The following is a 9,940-nucleotide window of genomic DNA, read 5'->3' as shown; positions in this document are numbered from 1 at the left end:
GTTCGCTACCCAATAGTGGTCAAACCCATGGTGTAGAACATCCGGCTGGGTCACGTACTCATCAATGGAGGATGCCCTGCAGATTTCAAGAAGCTCGTTGAAGCCATCTCCACCTTTCTTTATGATCACCCTGGGCTCCTCGGCCAAGCCGCAAGGGCAAATCGAGCTGCCCGTCACCTTTGGCTTGCCAGACAACTTCAGAACCGAAATGGTTCTTTTTTATGTGGCCTACTTCGGGACTGTGTATAACGCGATCCTCGGACGACTAGCGATGGCCCAGTTTATGGCCATTACCCACTATGCATACTAGGCGATCAAAATCCCTAGGCCAACAGGGGCCATCACCGTTGCTAGCAACGCCAAAACAGCCCTATACTATGATAAGAGGAGCCTCAACATGGTCGAACTAACTCCTAGGTCGCAGCCCGTAACCGCTGAACCCAATGGGCGGCCGGTAATGGTCCATGTCGTTGCCAGCCTAGACGATAGGCTCAAGGCAATGAGTCTAGACGACACCGACCCGACCAAGTTGGTCCATATAGGCGCCACGCTGGACCGCAAATAGGAACTCGTGCTCATCACCTTCCTTCAGGCGAACGCGAACGTCTTTTCATGGAGTCCATCTAATATGCTCGAAGTCCCCAGGGATGTGATCTAGCACAAGTTGTCTATGCGACCAGACACGCGATCAGTAAAGCAGAAGGCGCGTCGGTTCATGGTCGATCAGAAGGAAGCACTTGTTAGGAGATTGACAAGCTCATGAAAGCAGGCTTCATCCAGGAGGTGCAGTACCTAGAATGGCTGGCTAACCCAGTCATGGTCCGGAAGCACAATGGTAAGTGGAGAATGTGCGTCGACTTCACTGACCTCAACAAAGTGTGCCCAAAAGATCTTTTCTCACTTGTCTGAATCGATCAGCTAGTTGACTCAACTACCGGCAGCAATCTGTTATGTTTCTTAGATGCTCGATCGAGGTACCATCAGATTAGTATGTATAGGGAAGATGAGAAAAAATAACTTTTGTTACATCCTTTGGGGTCTTTTGCTATGTAAAAAAACTTTTTAACTTAAAAAACACTGGTGCCACTTACCAACGATGTATTCAACTCGTTCTCCGACCATAGCTCGAAAGAAACATCGAGGCATACATAGACGATGTGGTCGTCAAGAGCAAGACCAAGACAGACCTGGTCATAGATCTCCAAGAAGCATTTGACAATCTCCGGAGGTACCGCATGAAGCTGAACCCAGAGAAGTGTACCTTCGGGGTTCCGTCAAGGAAATTGCTCAGATTCCTCGTGTCTCATCAAGGGATAGCAGCGAACCCTAACAAGATCAGGGTCATCGACTAGATGCAATCCCCGACCAGGTTAAAGGAGGTTCAGAAGCTAACAAGATGCATTACTGCTCTGAGCAGGTTCATCTCAAGGCTAGGGGAGAAGAGACTGCAACTCTTCAAACTCCTGAAGAAAAATGGCCACTTCCAGTGGACGCTGAAGGAAGAATAAGCATTCCAAGAGCTCAAAAGGTACCTCTCCTCCCCTCCCGTACTAATCGCGCCTCGACCCGACGAGGAGCTCTTGCTCTATGTTGCCTCAACACCACAGGTTGCAAGCGCGGTCTTGGTCGTTGAACGGGAAGGCCTCCAGCGACCAGTATATTACGTCAATGAGGTCCTACATGACGCGAAGGCTCAGTACCCATAGGCTCAAAAACTGCTATACGCCATCATGATAGTCTCTTGCAAGCTCACACACTACTTTCAGGCTCACAAAATCAAGATGATTTCCTCGTTCGCAATTAGGGAAATTCTCCATAATAGAGATGCGACAGGAAGAACAACAAAGTAGGCAGTAGAGCTTGGGGGATTCGATCTCCAGTTCATCCCTTGAACTTCTATCAAGTCCCATGCGCTAGCCGATTTTGTAGCTGAGTGGTTATCCTTCGAGTCTGAGCAGGTACAACGACCATAGGTAGACAAGCATTGGACCATGCACTTCGACGGGTCATTCAAACTAAAGTGAGGTAGGGTAGGAATGGTTCTGACCTCACCTACAGGAGACATCCTTATGTACATAGTTCAATTATATTTTCCAGCCACTAATTACACTGCTGAATATGAGGGCCTCTTGTCCGGAACGCGAACAGCCTCCACACTTGGGATTAAATGACTGTTAGCGATAGGGGACTCGCTACTAGTCGTGAACTAGGTGCAAAAGGAGTTTCAATGCTCTGACCTGACAATGGCAGCATACCTCACCAAAGTGAGAAGACTAGAGCGACGCTTCATCGGCTTTGAGGTCAAGCCTATCCACCGTAAGGACAACTTCCTAGCCAATGAGCTGGCTCGTCTAGCTTCTTCTCGTAAACCTATTCTGGTTAGAGTCTTTAAAGAAAGACTCTCATGAACATCCACCACGGTCTTGGGCCAAAGTGAAGGGGATGTTCTGCTCAGAAACGGAGCACCCGAGCCAACACCTTTGTAGGCAACGCCTCCTTCGGTACCGTCGACCTCGGACGGCCATCATGTGGTCGCCCTGCTCGATTCGGGTATGACCTAGATGGATTAGATCTTGGACTACCTTCAGAATCGAGCAGTCCCTAACGAGGATGCATTAGCAGAAAAGGTCTCGCGGCAAACCCGCGGATACTCCCTGGAAGAGGGACGCCTCTACCACCGAAGGAGCAACGACCTTTTACTGAAATGCATCATTCAGGAAGAGGGGAGGACAATGCTCTCTAATATCCACAGAGGCATATGTTGTAGACACGCTTCATACCGCACCCTAGTCGGAAAAGCGTTCCGGCACGGATTCTATTGGCCCACTGCCCTCCAGGAAACCTGCGAACTGGTACACGGTACTAGTCGTGTCAGTACCACGACCGAAATACCAACCTACCAACTGAGGCACTACAAATCATACCACTCTCTTGGCCTTTCGCTGTCTAGGGGCTCGATATCGTGGGACTGTTCCCCAAAGACCCAGGCGGTTTTGAATTCATGTTCAGGCTATCGACAAGTTCACTAAGTGGATAGAGGCCGAACCCGTCAGGAAGATCACCGCCACGGCAGCGATTAAGTTCATACGACGGCTGGTAGTACGGTTTGGCAGTCCAAACCACATAATCACGGACAACGAAACTCAATTCGCCAATAGTGCTTTCCAAGACTACTACGAAGAAATTGGGACAAATGTTTGCTATGCGTTTGCGGCTCACCCCCAAAGCAAAGGACAGGTCCAAAGGGTGAATGGGATGATACTGCAATGAATCAAAACTCGGGTCTTTGATCGGCTTAAAATCTATTCAAGACGTTAGGTGGACGAACTCCCCATAGTACTTTGGTCGTTGTGAACGACCCCCAGCTGGGCTACGGCCGAAACCCCTTTCTTCTTGATTTTTGGCGCTGAAGCAATGCTCCCCTCAGAAATCATCCTCCAGTTGCCTCGAGTCAGCAACTACTCGGACGATGACCAGGTGGCGCGATGAGAGGATGACATAAAAATGATCAAAGAGTTCCGCGATCGTGCTTTGATTCGAGCCGCCCGATATCAGCAAAGCCTCAGACACTACCACGACCGAAAGGTGCAAGAACGAACATTGATCGTAGGCAACCTCGTCCTTAGGCAAATTCAGAATAAGGCTGGTTAGAATAAACTCTCCCCCAAGTGGGAGGAGCCCTATAAAGTGGTCGATATCACCTGACCTGGTACGGTCAAGTTAGCCATGGAGGACGGCCGTGAATTACACAACTCCAGGAACATCGCCCTATTGCGAAAGTTCTATGTGTAGGGTTGCTCGAAAATGGGCATGTTTCTCTATTTTGTAGGACCTTCCGGACGAGCGTGCAATACAACCTATAAGTTCTCAAATTCAAAAAACCATACTCCCTATTTTGCTGGACTTTTCGACCAGCAACGGGCTCCTGACAGATTGGTTCTCCGACCACAGCACGCGACCACACTTGACAGCCACTACCGAACCTGGCGACTAGGGCGCTAAACAACAAGGGAGACAGAGACCCTAGGATAGTGCAAAGCCCCATCCCGTATGCACGCATGATGACCGAGATACGAGCAGCCGGAAATAACGACCACAAGGCCACAAGGCCACAAGTCCACACTTGGGCCGAGCGCTGTTTGCCACCGACAGACTTGTCGAGCTATGATCCGTTCTACGCCCCAAAAACGTGACTAGCGAGCGGGATGGGACAATCAGAGCCAACTCGTCACATCAACACTCGGAAGATTTTCCGAAAACTCCAAACAGTGGTCCGAGCCAATCGATCTGAAAAATTGTGGGACTCCTATTTGGTCCTTCAGCCATCGGTGAGGCCTTGGGAGGGGGCCAGAACAATGATGAGCATCGGAAAACCCCAGCATTTTCCATTCATAAAGATAGGTTACAAGTCGACTAGTTACATCCGATCGGGCTACTATCCTGATACATGCCTGCCCTATCCTCCCTGACTCAAGTGACTAGCGCGAAGTTGACTGAAAGAGTCCTTCAGACTCTCGCCTCTATCTGCCTCTGAACGAGTCAAGGAACCTCTTATACTCCTCCCTGGAATGACAGCTCACCACTCCGGGGATTGGACAATGACCTGCATAAGGGCCAGGGAAGGTGGTCGACGCAAAAACCCTGTTGGAGCTAATGACCGGCCCCGGCACACCCTGAAGACCTCCCTTCCGCCTCATCTTCGACTCTTACTCTTCATCAATCTCCTTCTCCAGAAGGTCCCAGTCGATCCCCTCCTCATCATCGAAAATATCGATGACCTCGGCCAAGGGATCCACTTGGGTGGAAGAGCAAGACGGACCAGCAAAAGGCGACCTTCTTTGGAAGGGTGTAAGCTTGATGGTCACCGGCTCCAATCTTGCGAGCACCAACTTCGACCTCGCAAGCACACCCGCGACAAAGGCCTCCTCCGGAAGCATCATGGCAAGCGGATCCGGAGCCGAAGGTGACCCCGCCTCCACCGAGTCATCCAAGGTCATCGACCCCTCCAGCGATGAAGGAGGGGAGTACGCCATGGCCTAAGGGCCTGCCTACGCTACGAAGTAGAACGCGAGACGGATAGAGACGAATGGACTCTAGGCACTAAAGGCCTGAAAGTATGAAGAAAGGCGAGGGGTGGATCGAAAGGCCATCAAACACTTGTCCCTTAAAAGACCTCAGCGGCACCCCAACCAACGCGATATTCAAACCACTCGAAACCCGAGGGGGTGCACAGAAGGAACCAAGAGTCCTTCAAGTCCAACGACAATCAATGTCTCTCTCTCGTACCCTCTTTTCTCTCTCAGGACACTTAAACCTCACCACGTGACGCGAAGTTCAGAGTTGAACTTTGAGCACTCATGGTGTCAACGACCACTCCCTGAGTGAACTATGTTTGTCCGGGACCCAAGACGCGCGACCAGGCCGAACCACAGTCACGGGGAGGGTTGAGGGCTACTATCAGTGTATTGAGTAAAGGGGTACCCTAACTAACGGGCCCCACCGAGGATTTAACGACTAGAGATGTATATTTCCCAAAAATTGTCGATCGTGCGACTAGGATATTGCTCCAGCGACTAGTATAACGCCTATGCGACCAGTCTTCCTACGCCATCGCATAAACTCACGACCAGCCCCCACTTGTCGCAGGGCCAGATTTGACACAACATGTCCAAAATACATTTATTGACATCCACTCAAGTGTTTTCCTTCCTTAGGCACCAGCTCCAACTCCAATGGACGAAGTCATGGACGACGTAGAGGGGCATTGTCCCGTCCCATAGCATTAAATGCTGCGGGGCAGAATGTTGCAGACCGACACGGTGGCACACGACGGATGGGATGTCATTAGCAGCCCGACCAGGCAAGTGGAAGGGGACGACATAGAGGATATTGTCCCGTCTCGTAGCATTGAATGTTGTGGAGTGGGACTTTGCAAGCTAGCACGGTGGCCCACGGCGATAGGATATACGGAGCCTTCAGAGCTAGTGGGCATGCCTTGTCCCTTGTAATGATGGTTTGAGTTAGATATTAGGATGAGCAGAGATTTTCTGTTTGGACCCATATGTAAGTTCTCCTCCTCCCTACTATATAAAGGGATGAGGACCCCGTTTGTATGGAGAGGGGATCAAGTCTTGCAACCAGCTAAAACATCATCTGTAATCAAATGAGATCCTCCATAACACAAAGGATGTAGGGCTATTATCCTCCGGGAGGTCCGAACCTGTATAACTCCCTGTGTCCCCGAGTTCACCGTCTACACACACATCCAGTTCTTGGAACACCGTTCACGCACTCACTGTCCAGCATACTCTGAAATCATTGTCAGAGATTAACCCTCGACAAGAACCTAATGTACCCCTTCGGCCCATTAGATCGTAGCCATCCGATCACGGATTGATGGCTTGGATTTGATGATTCTTAGATTAAGTCAGCTAGCCTCATCACCTCGCCACGTGTCCTCATGTATCGCCACGTCAGCCCTAACCGCTTACATGTCACCCAGTCATCGCTGAGTCACCCAGCAAGTCACGTGCTACCTGTACAAACCACATTAGAGCCATGTCAGTAGCCACATCAGCATCTGGCCGACGTGTCATGCCTATTTAGCAAGCACAACCAACATTTTCTTTTCTTTTTAATTATATTATGTTTGTTGATGTCATAATAGTTAATTATTGCGCAATAAACATGTTTTCTAATATAAAAATATTTAGGATAAGTAGGATAAATTTGATAATAGTTTAAACAATGTTTAATAATGTTTCTTAATTCAGTTTAATGTTTTATAGGGTTAAATAATCCAAATAAATGTTAATACATACTAGAAAAGTCCTAGAAATCTAGAAAATCATAGATTGCTCTAGAGAATTCTAGAAAATTCCTAACCATATAGTTTCACATGTAGTTAATCTTTTTGTCCTATTTTGATCTTTCAAAAACCATAACTCGTATACTGTAGCTCCGATTTGATCCGTTCTTTTGCCAAAAATTCTAGAAAAACTAATCTATTGGGTGATGTTGTTGTTGTGTGTTATTTGATTATTTTTGGATCTAGGTATTTATTTGTTGTCTTTTTGCTTATTTTCATGAGTAGACGCTAACGTTTCGGAGGAGCTAGAAGAACTTTATGATCAAGACTTTGAAGACTCAACTAAGTATTGTGTTGGCAAGTTGTGTCATTGACCATATTAATCCTGATTTTTTAGTTGTTTTGTTTTACAAACATGCATGGTAATAATATTGTCAGGAATCCTAAGTTAGGTTTTATCCTAGTTTTTCGTTATCATTCTTGTCGCTTTGGCTACGATTTTGGTCATGGAAGGGTAGGTCATGCTTAGCCTTTCTTTGGGATGGTGATAATGATATTGAATCAACTGAATATTATAATGGTCGTATGCAACTTGGATAACATATTATCTAATTTTTGTAGCAACATAAAATTAGAATTTGAGAAAGTTGTTTGGATGAGACCGATACAGGTTGTACGGTTAGGTTTGTGGTGGTCTTTTTCAAATCTAAGGACCGATCCGTGGAGCGATCATTTCAACTTAATAGTACAACCACAAGTTTGGTATGGGACGTGCCTAGCAGATTAATTTGCTTTACTCTTATCATGGTGTAGATCATTTGGTTGTATGGAATGGAAGGATGTACTTCTAGGGTTTCTGTAAGGCGCAAGAGGGGGTTTCCGTTGTTGAGGTGTATTCACATGGCGGTGAAACCTTAGTGTGCATGCACATATTGAGATGTGTTTGTAAAGTCTTTGCAATGAATTCCTAGTGCATACCTCGGAAGTGTTTAAGAGTTATTCGTTGGTCAACGTATGCTCGGCACACAGATGACAACAGGAGACCACATGGTGAAGCCATTGTGTCCAAGCCAAAATGCACCATGTGACCACCAAAACTAGTCCGCATGATCCTTGAGAATGCATGGCCCGCACCATCTTCTACCAAGCCCAACATGAAGAGGAGATCGACCTCAAGCCCTAGTTGTTGGCTAACCCAAATCCAATCCGAATCTGAGCCAAATCCACTTGTGAGACCTTCTAGAAGTTGGTCTGCAAAGTCCATATGCTTCTCGAGAAACTTTTGCCCATTTTATCTTCAAAGGAACCCGTTCAAAGAAGGAGATCAGATCAGGATTGGAAATGTGAAGCCGTTGGACTTGTAGCCCTCCCCAGACCATGCCGCCTCTTTCGCCCAATTCGTTGAAGCAAATTCGTCACCGGAGAGCTCCTGCATCGAGCTCCGAAAGCATCCGCTGCCGCTAGACTTCTTCAGACCCCACTGATCAACTTGTGCCCGAGGTGAGTTCATTGTGCTCTCCTCTCTCTGTTTTGACCAACTTCTGGTGAAGCACCGCCATGTCCAAGCCGCCGCCGCCGATCGCACAGGAGCCAAGCGCGATAGCGCTAGGGCTGTTGGATCCAAAGCTATCGGTCAAGATTAGATGCTAATGAACTGGTTCGATCAGTTAGATGGGAATAATAGGATCTAGATCAGACAACCAGGGTTTAGTGCATCTAATGGCGCTATCATCCAACTATGACATCATTAGTAAGCCAAGTTAGTGTGTCCGCATTAGCATCTGTGCACACGTGGTAGCGCCACATCAGCCACCCACGCCTATGTTGCATGCCCATTTAGTAGATCTTTTCATTTCTTTGTTTTAATGATGAGAAGATATCATATTTGCTATATATTTAATGTTTTAATTCTATTTAATACTTTTATATAGCTTATAATCCAAATAAATGCTAGAAAATTCAAGAAAAATCCTAAAAAATCCTAGAAAATTCAAGAAAAATCCTAAGAAATCCTAGAAAACATATATGACTCTAAAAAATTTATAATCACATAATTTTATCTGGAGTTAATATTTTTATCTTGTTTTAATCTTTTATAAGTCATAACTTATCAACCATACCTCCGATTTGACCCGTTCTTTCTTCAGAATGTTTAGAAAAGTGTGATCTTCTGTGTAATAATGATTGTTGTGTGATATTTAATTCTTTTTAGTTCTTGATGTTTATATGTTGCCTTTTTGTTTATGTTCATGAGTAGAAACCAATATTCTGGAGGAGCTAGAAGAACTTCAGGACTAAGACTTCAAAGATCCTATTAAGTACAGTGAAGGCAATTTGTGTTCTTGATCATATTGGTTTCAGATTTTAAAATATTTTGTTTTACAAGCATGCGTACTAATAATTTTTTAGAAATTCCAAGAGTTAGGCTTTACCCTAGTTTCTCTTATCATTCTTGTCGTCATGGTTATGGTTTGCATATGGAAGGGTAGATGACTCTTAGCCTTGTTTGGGATGGTGATCATGATAATAGCTCAATTGAATGCTGGATACGGTAATGGTCTTATGTAACTATTATAAAAGATGATGGTTTAATTTTTACAGCAACATAGAATAGAGATTTTAGTAAGTGGGATGATGAGACTAGTACAGGATGTACGATTGGGTTGCGGTAGTCTATCTCAAATCTAAGGACCAGTTCGTATAGTAATCTAGTATATGACAGACCTCATTATGGTGTAGACCCACCGGTTGTGTGAAACAGAATGGTGTACTTCTAGGGTTTCTGTCGGTGACACAGGAACTAGGGGTCCCCGAGTCCTGAGGCCAGATCAGCAGGTTGCCACGTGGTGCCCTCCCGCGGGGATCATCTCCGCGAGGTACGAGAAGACTAAGTCCCGGGAGAGGGTGCTTGGGGCCATGAATAGTGATCCCCGAGTACCCGAGTTCCTCGATGACCCGAGAAGACCAATGCCGGGAAGAGAGTGCTTGGGGCTATGAATAGTGGCCCCCGAGCACTCAAGTCCCCCGACGACCAGAAAAGCCAAGTGCCGGGAAGAGGGTGCTCGGGGCTGCGAACAGTGGCCCCTGAGCACCCGAGTACCCCGAGGACCCAAGGAAGTTAGTTCCGGGGGA

Source organism: Phragmites australis, chromosome 9, assembly GCF_958298935.1.
Source record: "Phragmites australis chromosome 9, lpPhrAust1.1, whole genome shotgun sequence".
Classification (NCBI taxonomy): domain Eukaryota; kingdom Viridiplantae; phylum Streptophyta; class Magnoliopsida; order Poales; family Poaceae; genus Phragmites; species Phragmites australis.
This window is presented reverse-complemented; position numbering follows the sequence as displayed.